The following is a 17,667-nucleotide window of genomic DNA, read 5'->3' as shown; positions in this document are numbered from 1 at the left end:
TAGGGATGAGCTGAATCGATTCCAGCTGAATTTATTTGAACTGTACCACTTACAATACTTTGAAATTATCTCTTTCCTCCACAGTTCTCCCCCCATAGGATTCTGTAGAGGAAAAGAGCAGGCAGTATGGCAAGTACAGAAATGTAGGAAGACCAGAAGAGCCTTCTTGCTAAAACTTCTCTGCAGCCACACTAAGACAAGTTGCTAATGAAAACAGTTCAGAAGCCTTGGGACCTATGGAATTATCATCTAGAAAATATATGTATTTTTACTTAAGAATGGAAAATTCCATTTCTCAATTTTTATTGGTTTTTCTGAGAGTGGTGTCAAGGACCATTTCCTGGAGAGGATATAAAAGGTAATTCCTCCAAGTAATACAAAGATTCAGCATCTGGTTCCTTTCACATTACTAGCTAATTCCAACATACATGCTACTAAAGCACAGTTTACTGAAATATAATAAAAATAAACTGAAAGAGTCTTAAAGTATAAAATTATTTTAGCACATTTACTATGGAAGTTTTTTTTTGCAAATCAAGAACTCAATTAATTCAATTATACTTTATCAGTTACTCCCATTTGAATCCATTTTAAGCAGTTCAAACTCTCTTACCTTCCTAGTTTTGAACATGGACTGAATTCACACTCACAAAGAAATTGTGCTTGTTTTGTGCTTGTTTCAAAATAGATGAAAATGCTAAAGTATATTTAATAATTAAAGGGATTCAATATTTTTCATGGGACAGAAAGAATTAGGACAAGACTAAATTATAGTCATTCTAAAATCCTCAGGAAGAGGAATGCTTCTTTCAATGAGGCATTTAAGCCTAAGTGAATAATAAAGGTGCTCTCAAGCAAAGAGGAGGTGGACAGATCACCAACAGCACTGAAGGTCTCTAACTCTGGGTGATGCAGATGCACTTCCTGAATGCAACCCAGACAGAATTTTGGTTTGGTGTGTCTGCCACAGGTAATTTTAGGAATGGTTGATTTAGTTCTTGAGAACTTCTAATACTGCCTTCCAAACTTTTCATCATGTCTTCAAATTAATTAATGTTTTATTCTTGCAAGAAATGTCTAGAGTTATCTTTAATATTTCTTTGTCATTGACTCTAGGTTTTGTCTAACTCTTTTGAGATAATAATGCATTTGCTAATTTAATTTTTTCTTGTTGCCTGGGTCAGGAGTTCGTTCATAGATGGAAATTTGTGCAAATAAGTCAGGAGCGGGGTAACATTATGTATATCTAGGGCATTGTATAACTCATACAACAAGAGAACAGTGACAAGCACCAGTAGATCTTTGGGTAATGTGTACTAGGTTTTTTTATTACTCATATCCTCCTTCTTGTAAAAGCAATGGATATTTCCTTCAACTTTAGTCTAATTTCTTCATATTTGTGTGTGTGCAAACCATCTTGATCTAAGCCTACTTTTTCTACTAATTATTTAAAAATATGTGTGCTGAGTTGAAAATTAAAGTATTAAACTATGGATCGAATAGGTTTTCCTTTACATTTTAATAAAGCAAATTCCTTTACAATACTTGTAAAGGATGTGTTCTTTAAATCTCTTAATCTATGGTTTATATGTATTGTTACCTTTCCTCTCTTTTGAAAACATGCAAGTAGATCTATTAGACTAGTTTAGGAATTATGTTCTTTTAAAAGAATAAAATACAATTTATTAAAGGAATATTGTTTACATACATATGGGACACCTTAAGTAAATCAACACTATAGCAGTCCTAAAGACTATTTAATTTCTGCATGTATAAAAGGTTTGGTGATGCATGTGTTTTCAGTTTTATTTAGTATGGCTATATGTGACATCCTTCTATATAAAAACACTGTACAGCATCACAGGGAGTACACACGTCTTAATTTCATTCACACAGTCCATTTCTCTTAAACTGCCACTGAAATTTAAATCATTGCTCAATTCTAAGCATTCAACAAAACACAAGTTTCATAGGATCAAAAATGATAATTTGTTTTTCTAGAACTAACTTTCCATTTGTTAATGTGTTTTGATATATTTCCCACCCAAATTAAGCCCTCTGCTAAAGGAACCACCTGTTTTAGATAATCTAAAAATAAAAAAGAGTATATTTCAAGTATTTAAAAAGACTTGTCATTTATGGTTAAAAAAATATATATATATATCATCATGTAAGCACAGACAGTCACTGCATCACACATTCCTCTCAGTAGAATAATTTCTAGAGTGTGTATAATCCTGGCATTAAATGTTGATGGAAATAATGTGTCTTTAAATACCTACAGATTTTAAAAGTAAAGACATTAAGGTAGTTGCCAGTTTTTTGTAAGGATGAATTTGTGCAATACTGTTTCCTACTCTGGAAATACATAAGCCTGGCATTAGCTGACTGCACCTTGTAACATTGTATAGCATTTAAGAAATGAAGAAAAAAAAAAAAACTGGCTCAATCCACTAGAACAAATAACATGGTGATACTTAAACATGGTGACATTTTTACGAAAGTTGTATCCAGAAATCCACTCAATGTCCTGTTGTTTTTCTTTCATCAAAAAAGACTCATCTTGAAAACTGGTGACTGTATGAATGGGTTACTGCACTCTGGATTGTGGAATAGTGGTGAGCAGATAGAACAAAGTATTAACTGTCCTCCTTGCTCACTTGGTCCTCAGGTAAGTTTCTGTTAAATTTTTTGGCCACCAGAATTACTTCCACCTTGATTTCCTCTCTCATTTTGTAACCATCTTAGAACTGTTCTTAATCCAAAGTCCTAACTTTGTATTTTTCCCTCTGAAGATCAGACTAACGAGGCCCTGAACTATATGACATGATGTCAAAGACATTGGCAAGAACCTACCTTCCTCTCTCCTCAGGCTTCTTCTGTCTTAAAGATTTATAATTTGTATATAAACCTGCCATAGGTAACATTTCATTGAGAGTATAAACTCCTTGAAAGTCATCCTCAGAAACATGTTTTTCAAGGCAAAAGAAAAAGGGGAGTGTTAGAGGTTAAAGAAGACTAGGGCCACAGGAAGCTGCACCTGTAGTGACCCAGTACTCCCAGGGCCTGGTGATCCACTTCTCAAAAGCTAAGGGTGAGCACCACCACCTTGAGACCATCTTTTGGGATACTGAAAAAACTGCCTCAGTTGATTACAAATTTTTATTTCCTGGGAAAATTTAGTAAATCAGAATTAGATTAATAAAAGTCTTTAACCACATGAATTCTTCTCTATTGAAACATTTCATGTACTTAAGGACAATGTTTCCACAGTAAATAAATATAAAAGTTTGTGATTTACAGAATCTTCTAGACCAGTTAAAAACAAAAGAGGTTAAAAATACCAGAACCTAATAAAAGAATAAATTGTACATGAAACACATTCTTGCCCTAAGCTTTTACATTTGCTACAGATACATACCATTTATGAGGTAGTCAGATTCCTCAGATGTAATGGAACCAGCTTTCTTCAGTTTCCGTTTCACCAGTCACAGTCAGCAAGCAACCATAAGAAGCAGGAGAGCAGTGCTGGCCAATCCCAATGCCAGGGGCAGCAACGCACAGTTTCTGGGGCTTGATGTTCTCCTCTTCCTCCATCACTCTTGGATTAAAAAATATAATCTTTCTCTTTTTTGTTCTTGTGTGAGGAATGACCACCTGGCATCACAGAAATGATTTGACTCTGTGGTCCTCAGGAGGTGGAGTGAATTCTTTTCTCTGTGACTGATGAGATGACCAGCAGGTTGGAGGCAGTAACTTTCTGGGACTTTTCCAACAAGGAGTGCTCCCACGCATGTTCACTCAGCCCCTTTGTGCCTGGCTAAGCAGGGCTAGCTGGCTCATCACCTTGGGGTCAAGGTCCAAGTTTTAAAAGAAATCCTCCTCAAACCCATCAGGACATTGCTGCTCCCCATCACATGCCAAGGAGATACTGATGCAGCAGCCATTGTCACAGAATAAGTGGTATCGTGAGCAAACATTAAAGCACCATCCTGTGCTGTAGGTCCTGGGCAGCACTGTCATGGCCATATAGTCAGGGCTTCTCTGACCAGTGGTGTCAGTCAGAATCAGCTGGAAGGTGTATGTTCCTTCCTTTAGGTGGGTCAGCTTCAGGGTTCCTGGTTGATGCACGTTTATGTCCACTGACGGGTCACCCTGCAGCAGTATCCATTCATACAGGACGATGGTGTGGTCATCTGTGCTTTCACAGCCGTCCAGAATCACTCCATCTGAGGGCAGATGCAATAAACCACATCCTGACCAGCCTTGCGAAATGGAGGTTCATCCTTGCCCAACAGAGGTGAGGCCCAGGTGGTGGACAGAGCTGGGTCTTCAGTTTCCAGGTCTCCCTGCTCGGTGTCCCCGGCACGGCTGAGCCTGTAGCTGCTGAATTCATAGTGCAGAGCGAACTTGCAGACACTGTGGCCGTGCACAGTCCCCTTGAAGAGGTAGCAGCCAAGAACGACGCCAGGGACACAGGCAGTCTGGTCAGCTCCACCACCGCCACTGAGCAGCGCAGCTAGGTGCAGGCCACCACGTACTGATGCCAGTCCCGCACGGCCGCCGGTGCCCTCGGGAAGCTGGCACCTGCCACAATGGAGTCCTTAGCTCGGATTGTCGCGCTCCCTGCCCGCAGAGAGACGAGACGCAAACCTGGTTCTTTTGAGCTCTTTATTTTGCGCGCTTACTTACTTCCTTCTTCTCCTTCCGCAGCTCAATATATACAATCCTTTAACCAATCAGATACAAGTGCATGCGGGGAGAGCATGGACAGGTACAGAGAGGCAATTAGGGCATACACTAGACATGCAGTGTTTACGAGGGAGCCTAACCAATCCAAACAACTTCCTCAAAGTGACGCTAGTTGTTGTCTCACAAGTCAGCTGCATGCAACCGCACTGGCAAGCTGCCAGGCGCCATCTTGGATACGCATCTAAGTAAGCCAAGCCAGCTATGCCACACCCAGGCAGCCAAGCCACACCTAGGGCCAGGGGTCCGCAGCGCCCCGACAGTTCCCCCTTTTTTCTTTTACAAGAAAAAGGCTCGGGACCGTGCCTGTCTTAGGCGGAGTGGTCAACCACCGTCCTTACCCGTCATCGGATAACTGCAGAGCATGCTACAGCTCCTGTCTTAGGTTGGTACGGGGTCACCTCCTTCCTTACCCGTATGACTACCGGTCCAGCATCGTGAGCCATACTTGTGGGGAACTGCCGACCTCTAGGGCGGCCATGGCCTGATGGAAGATGATGCGATCTCTATCTTGATCTTGGCGCATGTGCATGATAAAGCGTGTGAGGAAGACAACAGCAATAATCATTAACATACAAAAAGCTCCCATTCCTGCCCATTGCTTTACAAAACTGAAAGAAGAGGATAACCAACTTAGCACTTCAGACATTGGGGCTATATCAACTCTAGTAGCGTTAAGGCTAACAATTTGAGATCTAAGAATAGCAGTAAGATTATCAAATTTATAAGACCAGTTGGTACGTAGCTGAACAGATAAGATCCTAGACAAGTCTGCTGCATAACTAAAGTTATGGTAAGCTACAGGTGTAACGCACAGTCCCGTCAGATGATAAATACATCCCACGTTTAACAGTTCTTGTAAGATATCCATCTGTTCCTGAAGCAAGTCCACTCGCTGGTTTACTAAAAGAATCCCTGCTTTTAAGTGTTGATCCACTGCTTGCTGAGTAGATAAGGCAGTAGCAGTCTGCTGAACCACATTATTGAGCGTAGCTGCAGACTGCACTGACGTAGTTAAAGCTACAGCCGCCGCAGTGGCTGCTGCAGCTGATGCAACTACGGCGGTAATGACTGCCGCGGTGATTCCAAAATCTCTCTTATTTCTGGAAAGCAATACTGGCAATTCATCATCCGTAACAGACACTGGCATAGGCAAGAAGGTAGGAATACGCATAATGACAGCTTGGTAATATTTTGTTGCGTTCCAACACTGAGAAAGATAGCAATTAGTTCCAGAGCAGTTGAGGGTCGTGCCATTAGAAGCATTAGTTAATAGGAACATAAAAGGAGGGTAGACACATACAGGAGTGGAATACAATGTTATAGTATTGTTACAAGCTATCTTATTGACCTGGGAAGGGCCTGTGCCCATATAATCTGAAGTGTGATTCCAATAACAGGCCTTAAACGAACCTCCTTGCAGAGCAAACAAAGGCTGAAGATTAGTATATCCTGCTTGGGAGGTAAATAGAAACCAATTATCAAAAGGATTTATACTTTGGCAAAAACCAAAGTAGACGAGGTTTTGGATAAAATTGTTTACAGATTGCTGGTATGTAAAGTTTGGGGTGAAATAAAATCCATGTTGAATAGGAGCTGCTCTTTCAGCATGTTGACAACCTGTCCAAATGGGAGGACTAGAAAATTTGGGATCACAAGGAGGGAAAATATGAGGTGTATGAAATCCAGTAGATGGCAGTTTCAGTCACTTTGGAATCAATCCTTCAAGAAAGACAACTTGCCCTGAAGTAATAACCTTACTTGTCCCTGTAACTTTACCCTGGGTTATAGTCATACTTTCTTGGAAACCAATCCCTTTAGTAGCCTGTCTTAAAAATAACCCTTGCACTTCATGCTGTAATTGAATGCAAGGCCTAAGAGAAGTGTCATTAACAAATTTGTTATTGGTAGAGATATCAAAGCAAAGGGTACCTGGCAAAGAAAGGGTAGAAAAATTATAAGGTTCTTCCTTGGGATCCATGATGACAGTTGGCAATCCAGTCCTAGGTCCTGTAGAAAACAAAGGTGGGAGGGTAGAGGAGGTGTTAGTTAGCGGCAAAGGATATGGCCAAGCTTTAACTATTGCCCACAGGTCTCGAGTCTTCACCGGCGTCATTGTCATCATCAATAGGATGCTTATCAGCACGATGTTCTTCATCATTGCTTTGATGCACCAGTCTAGTCAACCTTTCAGGTATCCAGATCGGTGTTTGCTGATCCTGCGGGAAGACACAAACAGACCCTCGGACCCACCGAAGAACTGGATCTGGGCCTTTCCATGTTCCTGTGAGAATATCTTTCCATTTTACCCACACTTGAGTACTTGTGGGATTAGCATGCCTCTCTGCAGCCGTACTTCCAATCTTATCCACATTTAAAAAATTTAAAATGAAAAGTACTAAATTTAGTTTATCTTTAGGTGCTCTAAAGTCAGCACCTATTCCCCCTTTTTGTTTTATTAAACAATTTTTTAACGTTAAATGAGTGCGTTCCACTATGCCTTGTCCTTGAGGATTATAGGGAATTCCTGTGATAAGTTGTATACCAAAATTTTGTGTAAATTGAAGGAAACTTTTGGATGTGTAAGCCGGCCCATTATCAGTTTTGATGATTTTTGGAACGCCCCAGGCTGCAAATGCTTGTAAGCAATGCTGTATAACATCTTTAACCTTTTCACCAGTGTGAGCAGAAACCATGATCACCCCTGAAGCGGTGTCTACTGAAACATGAACATACTTAAGGTTTCCAAATTCTGAAAAATGAGTAACATCCATTTGCCAAATATGATTAGGTAACAGTCCCCTGGGATTTACCCCAACAGACTGTACTGGCAATAGAGGAGCACAGTGTTGACATGTTTTAACAATCTGTCTGGCAAGATCCTTAGAAATATTAAACTTTCTTCTAAGAGTGGTAGAATTAACATGAAATTGAGAATGAAACAGCTTAGCTTGTTCTGTTACTGTAAAAGCAAAGATAGTTTTTGTAGCCTTATCAGCTTGAGCATTTGCTTTAGCAAGTGGTCCTGGCAGTCCAGAATGAGCTCTAATATGTCCTACATAAAAGGGATCCTTGCGGTCTAAAATTAAGGCACGCAAAGTTCGAAAATAAGGAGCAACTGCAGATACATCAGGAATGTATGGCACAGTTTCTAAATAAGGCACTGATTGTACCACATAATAACTATCAGATAACAAATTAAAAGGCTGATTTACCATGATATTAAATGCTAAGACTACTGCAGCAAGTTCCACCACTTGAGCAGATGAAGGAGGAAGAATTATAGTTTCAATTTTATCACCAATTATCACTGCTCCCACTCCATTCTTAGATCCATCAGTGAATATAGTTTGACAATGAGGCAAAGGCTGTGTTTTAGTAACTTTTGGAAATATAATTGGAACATTTTTACAAAATTGTATCCAGGGATGTTTAGGATAATGGTTATCAAATGTTGCTGTAGTTGAGCAATACAAAACAGCCCAGTCATCATCATGTTGAATTAACCACTGAACTTGTAGTTTGGTATAGGGGATAATAATGACCTTAGGGTGACCTCCAAATATAGTAACGCAGGCCTCTAACCCCTTATATATCAACTGAGCTATTGCTTTTGGAAATGTTTGTAATTGTTTTGTAGGCGATGCTGGGAGATTAATACTCTGTAAAGGTCCTCCTTGCCACAGAATTCCATATGGACTATGTTGTTCTGAGATAATAATCAACATAAGAGGCTGGGATGGATCACACCTATCTGTGTAATCCATTTGTAATCTTTGTTCCACTATAGCAATGGCTCTTTTTCCTTCTGAAGTAAGGACTCTTGGAGAGTTAAGATCAGGATCTCCCTTAAGTATATCAAATAAAGGCTTTAATTCTCCTGTGGTAAGCTTTAAATATGGTCTAACCCAATTAATATCCCCAAGAAGTTTTTGAAAATCATTTAAGGTTTTAAGTGCACCAGTTCTAATAGTTAACTTTAAGGGCCTTACCATAGTAGCTGTAAGTTTGGTACCTAGATATTCTTGTGCTTCTCCCATTTGTAGTTTTTCTGGAGAAATATTTAAACTATACTGTTTTAAGGTGGAGATCAATATTTGCAAGGCATTTTCTAATAATTGTTTGTTTTTATGACAGATAAGGATATCATCCATATAATGATAAATCAATAAATCTGGAAAGTCATCTCTTATAGGTTTCAAAGCTTTGTCTACATATCTGGCACAACGTAGGACTATTAGCCATGCCCTGTGGCAATACAGTCCATTCAAATCTTTGGTCAGGCTGTGCATGATTGAGAGAGGGTAAAGTAAACGCAAACCGCCAACAATCCCTTTTGTGTAACGGAATAGAGAAGAAGCAATCTTTCAAATCTAAAATAATAGTAGGCCAATTTTTTGGAAGAGCTGTAACTAGAGGCAATCCTCTTTGTATAGGACCCATGGGAAACATTTGAGCATTAATGGCTCTCAGGTCATGTAATAATCTCCATTTACCAGATTTCTTTTTTATGACAAATATAGGGGTATTCCAAGGAGAAGTAGAGGGTTGTAAATGTCCTGCCTGAAATTGTTTTTTTACTAAATCATGAGCCGCTTGTAACTTTTTTGTAGTAAGGGGCCACTGTGGGATCCATTGTGGCTCATTATTTTTCCAAACTATTGGAATCGGTGTAATAACAGTGGCCCCTACGAAAAACCCAAACCCTGAAAGTTATTTTTTGGAGGAGGCAATGGCAAGGGCTGTAACAATCCCTGTTGTCCTCGTCCTAATCCTTGGCCTTTAGTATATTGCATTTTCTTCATCATATGTTGTACAGGCTCAGAATTAATATTTGTAGTTAATTTGGCATTCATTTGGGTGAGGACATCTCTTCCCCATAAAGAGATAGGTATTTTACAGACATATGGTTGAAAAATTCCTGAATGTCCTTCATTGTCTCTCCACGACAACGAAGATGCACTTTGGCCAGGCGACTGAGCTACACCTAACCCTTGTAGGTTCTGACTAGCTGTAATTACTGGCCAGCCTTTAGGCCAAACAGCCTCACTGATTATACTTTTATCAGCTCCTGTGTCTAATAGCCCTATGAAAGGTTTGTGCCCTACTATCAATTGCATGATAGGCCTGTCTTGAAGATCCATAGTAAAATTAGCCCAGGGTCCTCCAGTAGACCTGAATCCTTTAGCTCCTCTTATTGTCTCCTTACTAGGCCACTGGGAATGCTGACTAGGTAAAATTAACATCTGTGCTATCCTATCTCCCGGGAAAATGACTGTAATCCCATTAGGTGAAGAAATTATAGCCTTAACTTGTCCTTTAAAATCAGGGTCAATTACTCCTGGATGGACTATCAGACCTCTTAAAGTAGAGGAACTCCTACCTAAAAGCAACCCTACTGAATCTGCAGGAATATCACCTTCCCAGTCCGTGTCTATCATCTGAATTCCCATATCTGGTGTTAGTACAAGTCTGGAGGTGGCACAGACGTCCAATCCTGCACTTCCTGCGATTGCCCTTCTTTTTTGATTTTCATCCCTTTTTCTGTTGGCGGGTACCATTGACGCGGCATCTGCTGAATTACCCCGTATATTTGTTGCGGGCCCCGGGGTGGGCCCCTCACCCTGCTTTTTTGTAACTTGGGGTTTGGTGGCAATGGGTTTCCTTCTTTATCTCTTACAGAGTGACATTCTCCCGCCCAATGATTTCCCTTTTTACATCGGGGACAAATACCCGGGGCTGGATTGTGGCTAGGATTTTGCACAGGAGCTTTATAAGGACAAGTAGCCTTCAGATGACCCATGTGTCCATATACAAAACAGGAACCTAGAGGTCCTCTCTTAAACCCTTGCTTTCCTTGACCACCTAAAGCTAAGGCTGTAGTAAGCGCTGAGGTCTCTCTGTCAATTGCAGCCACAAATGCAGCACTCTGTCCAGTGGACTCATTAATATCCTTACAAACTCTTAGATAAGTGGATAAATCTTTAGATTTCCATGGTCTAATAGTTTCCTTACACCATTTATTAGCTTGTTCATAGGCTAACTGTTTTATCAAAGGCATTGCTTGGTCAGCGTCTCCAAAAATTCTTGAAGCTGTTTGAATTAATCTGTCTACAAAGTCTGCATAAGGCTCATTACTTCCCTGGGTCACTTTGGACAATTGTCCCTGTAAGTCTCCAGATCCTTGTAAGGTTTTCCATGCTTTGGTAGCAGCCACAGCAATTTGAGCAAATACTGCTGGATGGTAATTAAGCTGTGCCTGTAACCCTTCATATGGTCCTGTTCCCATTAACATATCTCTATCTATCTGTGGATTCCCTGCTGCTGCATTACGCCTTGCAGTATCCATGGAAAGCTCTTGCCAGGCTGTTTTCCACATAAGGTACTGTCCTCCTGATAAAGTGGCTCTAGCTAAATTAGTCCAATCTAAAGGTATGAGATTCTGAGACATCATAGTTTCTACCAGAGCCACTGTAAAGGCAGATTGAGGGCCATAAGTACTTACTGCCTCCTTTAATTGTTTTACAATTTTAAAGTCTAGTGGTTGATGGAAACGTTGATTTTGTACATCCTCAAACACCGGAAACATGGTGGGTGTATGAGATGCCCAGTCTAGGTGTCTGTTAGATTGCTCCCCATCCATAGAGTCCCTGGGAGGTGCATTAGGTATTAAAGGCACTAGGGGGCGCTCGGCCCACGTGGTTAACTTCTCAAGAGCTTTTTCTAACTCCCCCCCTGACAGTTCCCCTTCTGACTCTTTTCCCTCATCTGAGTCACACTTCCCCTTCGAGCGGTGAGAACGCTCCTCTTTAATTTCTTCTAAAACCTGACTTCCCTCTTCTAGGGGTCCCTTAATGTTTCGTTTGTCTTTATGTTGTAGGCAAGATTTTATCAGAGACCAAATGGCCAGTGTTCCCACCGGTAATGTTTTTTGTCTATCTGCTATTCTTAAATCCTCTCCCAAATGCTCCCACTGAGGAATGTTTAATAAACCTTCATCTAAGAACCACGGAGAGACTTTTTCTATGGTATCCAGGAACATTCGAGCTGTTTTTGTTTTTAACGGTGTTCCATGGTTCTTTAACATCTCTCTAAGAGGCTGCTGCATTCTATTTTTAGACAGTTCTGTTCCCATGATTAAAACTTGCAACACTAAGAGCTAACCCAATCACACGAACAAACCACACAATTGATGTAACAAAGACACTTACTACACAGAAAATCTACCACCACTTCATACACACAGACAACACAAAACCCCTTGGCTAGTCACTGTTCCGTGAACCTTAGTCGCTGATCCGCGAACCTTTATAGCTAGTCGCTGCACCGCGAACTTTCTTTAACTAGTCGCTGTTCCGTGAACTTTTAAGGCCTTCTTACTGTTTAATTTACTTTATTAAATACTTACCTTGTACTTACTCTAGAGTTATTTTTAGGGTTCCCGGTTTCGGCAGCACCTGTCGCGCAGAGAGACGAGATGCAAACCTGGTTCTTTTGAGTTCTTTATTTTGCGCGCTTACTTACTTCCTTCTTCTCCTTCCGCAGCTCAATATATACAAACCTTTAACCAATCAGATACAAGTGCATGCGGGGAGAGCGTGGACAGGTACAGAGAGGCAATTAGGGCATACACTAGACATGCAGTGTTTACGAGGGAGCCTAACCAATCCAAACAACTTCCTCAAAGTGACGCTAGTTGTTGTCTCACAAGTCAGCTGCATGCAACCGCACTGGCAAGCTGCCAGGCGCCATCTTGGATACGCATCTAAGTAAGCCAAGCCAGCTATGCCACACCCAGGCAGCCAAGCCACACCTAGGGCCAGGGGTCCGCGGCGCCCCGACATCGGATGATGGCGTCAAGCACGGCGCTGTAGCCGTCGCCTTCCGAGCCTGAACAGCCCTCCAGCGGGTCAACGCCGGCGCGCGGCACCAGCTCCAGCGGCTCCAGCTCCGGCTCCTCCTGCACTCATTCCTGGTGCAGCTGCTGGCAGAACTCCTCCAGCAGCTGCCCCGCCTCGGAGAGCTGCGCGTGCAACTGGACAGCAGCGCCGAGAGTGGCAGGGCCGCACAACCGCTCAACAGCCACAAGCAGAGCGGCTGAGCCTTGTGCTGCTGAGGCTGCGGATGCCGAATGCCGGCGACCTGCTGGGCAGCGATGGCCAGTGGCATGGCTGCACAACCGCTCGACAGCCACAAGTAGAGCAGCAGAGCAGCTGAGCCTGGAGCTGCTGCGGCTGCGGATGCCCCCGATGCCGGCGGCCTGCTGGGCAGCGATGGTCATGGCAGTGGAGGGGAGCGAGCCTAGGCCGGCCAAGCGCTAAGGGAGGCGGGGAGGCGGGCCTGGGCGCCTCCTTTGCGGCCGCGGCGGGCAGTAGGCCGGGGTCTCAAAGCCTAGCGTCCCAGGGACCCGGCTGCTCGCCCAAGGCCGCGCGGGTGAGCGGGCACCGGCGGGAACCACAGCAACAGGAGGCATAGCCGGCAGGGACTGGCACCTCTTCTAGCTCTCTATGGAGGCGACTCTCTCTCTATTATGGGTTCTTAATTGCTAAAAGTCCAATTTATGGGTTAAAAATTTCAGCATATTTGCTAAACTCACATATCTGAGCTCAGGTGGGAAAGGAAACTACCTTCTTAACGTATCTGCATAGAAAAAATATGAATTTAAATTTTTGCAATTAACATACGCAAGGTTATGCTTCTGCTTGTCTTGGTTACTTATGATGCACAAATCAAAACTTGGAAAATGAGCTGGTTTCCCATGCACAATAAGCTTCTTAAGGAAATACACACTTGGTTACTCTGAATGCCTTCCATTAGGGAATATACTAACAGGTATTTAGGATTACATTTTTGAAATGCAATCTTACACATATACTTAATACTTAGTACTTGTAAAAGAATAGTTGCTATGTTGGGTAGTTAATATTGAAAGTATTTTCTATTTATATAAACACGATTTTAGTACAACTGTTTCTTGGGATTATTTTTCCTTTTATTATTTCTTATGGATTTTATATATCCATTGACTTCATTTTGCACTATTTTTTTAAACAAAAAAAATGGCTTATATTTTAAAAGAGTCTCTTAAACATTTTCAGATTGTATCCTTGTAATAAGAATGGGGATGAGATGAATCAAAAACTTGTAATAATAATGGAAGTAGCATCAACCAATGCTCTCATTTCTGCACATGCATTAAAGATCTCTTTGTCTTAGGTCACATACTTGTCACTATCAAAATCAAATTTGTGGAAGTTTTGAGCTGATAAGATTCATTTCTAATCTACTTTTCTTATGTATCTTTCCCAAAACCCTGGACCAAAGCTCATCTCACAGTACATACATCCAATTCAACAAATATCTAATGTTTTACTCATAGCGTAGGTAGAATTCCCCAGAGAAAAGGAAGTCACTCAGTACTTGTGTATATCACACAGTTTGATGCTTAGAAAAACAGAGAGTATAAAGCAATGAAATGAAATTACTTTGAGAAATGAAGAACACATGTACTTTTAGTTCTCCCTGGATTTTTACTTAGAGTGGATAGATTTCATAATTGCTTGCTCTATTTCTGTAAGGTACATCATTGGGATTTTAATTGGAATTGCATTGAATCTGTATAGCACTTTTGGTAGTATGGCCATTTTGACAATATTAATTCTGCCTATCCAAGAACATGGGAGATCTTTCCATCTTCTAAGGTTTTCTTTAATTTCTTTCTTTAGTGTTCTGTAGTTCTCATTCTAGAGGTCTTTTGTCTCTTTTGTGAGATTGATTCCCAAGTATTTTATTTTTTTCGATGCTATTGTGAATGGGGTAGTTTTCCTAACTTCTCTTTCTGAAGATTCATCACTTATGTATAAGAATGCATTAGATTTATGAGCATTGATCTTGTAACCTGCTACTTTACTGAATTCACTTATGAGTTCTAAAAGTTTTCTGGTGGAATTTCCAGGTTCCTCTAAATATATAATCATGTCATCAGTGAACAGGGATACTTTGAGTTCTCCTTGTCCTATTCATATCCCTTTGATTTCTTTGGTTTTTCTAATTGCTCTGGCTAGAGTTTCAAGGACAATGTTGAATAGAAGTGGTAAAAGAGGGTATCCCTGCCTTGTTCCAGTCTTTAGGGGGGAATGCTTGCAGTTTTTCACCATTTAGAATGATATTGGCCATGGGCTTAGCGTACATGTCCTTTACAATGTTAAGGAATGTTCCCACTATCCCTATTTTTTCTAGTGTTTTGAGCATAAAGGGATGCTGTATTTTATCGAATGCTTTTTCTGCATCTATTGAAATAATCATGTGATTCTTGACTTTAAGTCTGTTGATATTGTGAATGACATTTATTGATTTCCGGATGTTGAACCAACCTTGCATCCCTGGGATAAAACCCACTTGATCGTGGTGCACTAACTTTTTAATATGTTTTTGTATGCGATTTGCTAAAATTTTGTTGAGAATTTTTGCATCGATGTTCATTAAGAATATTGGTCTGAAATTTTCTTTCCTCGATGTGTCTCTGTCTGGTTTAGGTATCAGGGTAATATTGGCTTCATAGAATGAGTTTGGGAGGATTCACTCCTCTTCTATTTCATGGAATACTTTGAGGAGTATTGGAATGAGCTCTTCTTTGAAGGTTTTGTAAAACTTGACTGAGAACCCATCTGGTCCCGGACTTTTCTTTGTTGGTAGACTTTTAATGACCTCTTCTATTTCATTGCTTGAAATTGATTTATTTAAGTTGGTATGTCCTCCTCGTTCAGTTTAGGTAATTCATATATCTCTAGAAACTTGTTGATATCTCCGAGATTTTCTGCTTTGTTGGAATATAGATTTTCAAAATAGCTTCTAATTATGTTTTGTATTTCACTTTTGTCTGTTGTGATATTTTCTTGTTCATACCGAATTTTAGTAATTTGAGTTTTCTCCCTCTTTCTCTTTGTTAGTGTGGCTAAGGGCTTATCAATTTTGTTTATTTTTTCAAAGAACCAACTATTTATTTTGTTAATTTTTCCAATTGTTTCTTTGTTTCAATTTCATTGATTTCGGCTCTGATTTTAACTATTTCCTGTCTTCTACTACTTTTGGTGTTGGTCTTCTCTTCTTTTTCTAGGACTTTGAGCTGTAGTGTTAAGTCGTTTATTTGTTGATTTTTACTTCTTTTGTTGAATGTGCCCCATGAAATAAATCTTAATCTAAGTACTGCTTTCGTAGTGTCCTAGAGATTTTGATATGATGTGTCTTTGTTCTCGTTTACTTCTAAGAATTTTTTTTATTTCCCTCCTGATGTCTTCTGTAATCCATTCATCGTATAATAGCGTATTATTTTAATCTCCAAGTATTGGAGAAGTTTCTGTTTTTTATTCTGTCATTTATTTCTAATTTCAATCCATTATGATCTGATAGAATATAAGGTAGTACCTCTATCTTCTTGTATTTGCTAACAGTAGCTTTGTGGCATAAAATATGGTCTATTTTAGAGAAGGATCCATGTGCTGCTGAAAAGAAAGTGTATTCGTTCTTTGTTGGATGGTATATTCTATATATGTCCGTTAAGTCCAAATTTTTGATTGTGTTCTTGAGATCTATGGTTTCTTTATTCAATTTTTGTTTGGAAGATCTATCCAGTGGTGAGAGAGGTGTGTTAAAATTGCCTAGTATTATTGTGTTGTGGTCTATTTGATTATTGGAATTGAGAAGGATTTAACGTACATGGATGAGCCAATGTTTGGAGCATAGATATTTATGATTGTTATGTCTTGCTGATTTATGCTTCCCTTAAGCAGTATGAGATGTCCTTCTTTATCCCTTCTAACTTTGGCTTGAAGTCCACATTATCTGCAATGACGATAGATACTCCAGCTTTTTTGCTGTGTCCACGTGCATGGTATGATTTTTCCCATCCTTTCACTTTTAGTCTATGGGTATCTCTTTCTATGAGATGAGTCTCTTGCAGGCAGCATATTGTTGGATTTTTCTTTTTAATCCCATCTGCCAGACTGTCTTTTGATTGATGAGTTCAGGCCATTAACATTCAGAGTTATTATTATGATATGATTTGTATTCCCAATTATTTGACTCATTTTTGTTTTTTCACATGATTTGGTTTCTCCTTTATTTGGCTATTCCTTTAGACTAGTTCCTCCCATTGCTGATTTGCATCATTGTTTTTCATCTCTTCCTCATGGAATATTTTGCTGAGAATGTTTGGTAATGCCAGCCTTCTTTTTGTAAATTCTTTTAGCTTTTGTTTATCATGGAAGGATCTTATTTCATTGTCAAATCTGAAAGTAAGTTTTGCTGGGTATAAGATTCTTGGTTGGCATCCGTTTTCTTTCAGGGCTTGGTAAATGTTGTTCCAGGCCCTTCTAGCTTTTAGGGTCTGGATTGAAAAATCTGCTGATATTCTTATTGGTTTCCCTCTGAATATAATTTGATTCTTTTCTCTTGCGGCCTTTAAAATTCTGTCTTTATTTGTATGTTAGGTATTTTCATAATAATGTGCCTTGGTGTGGGTCTGTTGTAATTTTGTATATTTGGAGTCCTATAAGCCTCTTGTGGCTGGTTTTCCATTTCATTTTTCAGATTTGGGAAATTTTCTGATATTATTTCATTGAATAGATTGTTCATTCCATTGGTTTGTTTCTCTAAGCCTTCCTCAATCCCAATAATTCTTAAATTTGGCCTTTCCATGATATTCCATATTTCTTGTAGATTCTGTTCATGATTTCTTACCATCTTCTCTGTTTGTCCAACTTTGTTTTAAAGATTAAATGTTTTGTCTTCAGTGTCTGAGGTTCTGTCCTCCAGGTGTCCTATCCTATTGGTTATGCTTTCTATGGTGTTTTTAATTTGGTTTATTGTTTCCTTCTTTTCAAGGATTTGTTTTTTTCTTTTTTCAGTATCTCTAACTCT

The 17,667-nt window shown here is 40.0% G+C and overlaps 1 pseudogene; it reads right to left on the bottom strand.

Moving 5' to 3' along the window:
* Window positions 1-3,407: 3,407 nt before the first annotated feature.
* Window positions 3,408-12,918, bottom strand: LOC124961266 (low-density lipoprotein receptor-related protein 11-like; annotated as a pseudogene).
* Between the last annotated feature and the right edge of the window lie 4,749 nt (window positions 12,919-17,667).

Source organism: Sciurus carolinensis, chromosome 12 (assembly GCF_902686445.1).
Source record: "Sciurus carolinensis chromosome 12, mSciCar1.2, whole genome shotgun sequence".
NCBI classification, from domain to species: Eukaryota; Metazoa; Chordata; class Mammalia; order Rodentia; family Sciuridae; genus Sciurus; species Sciurus carolinensis.
The sequence above is the reverse complement of the archived record's forward strand: the minus strand, read 5'-3'. Positions and strand labels throughout refer to the sequence as shown.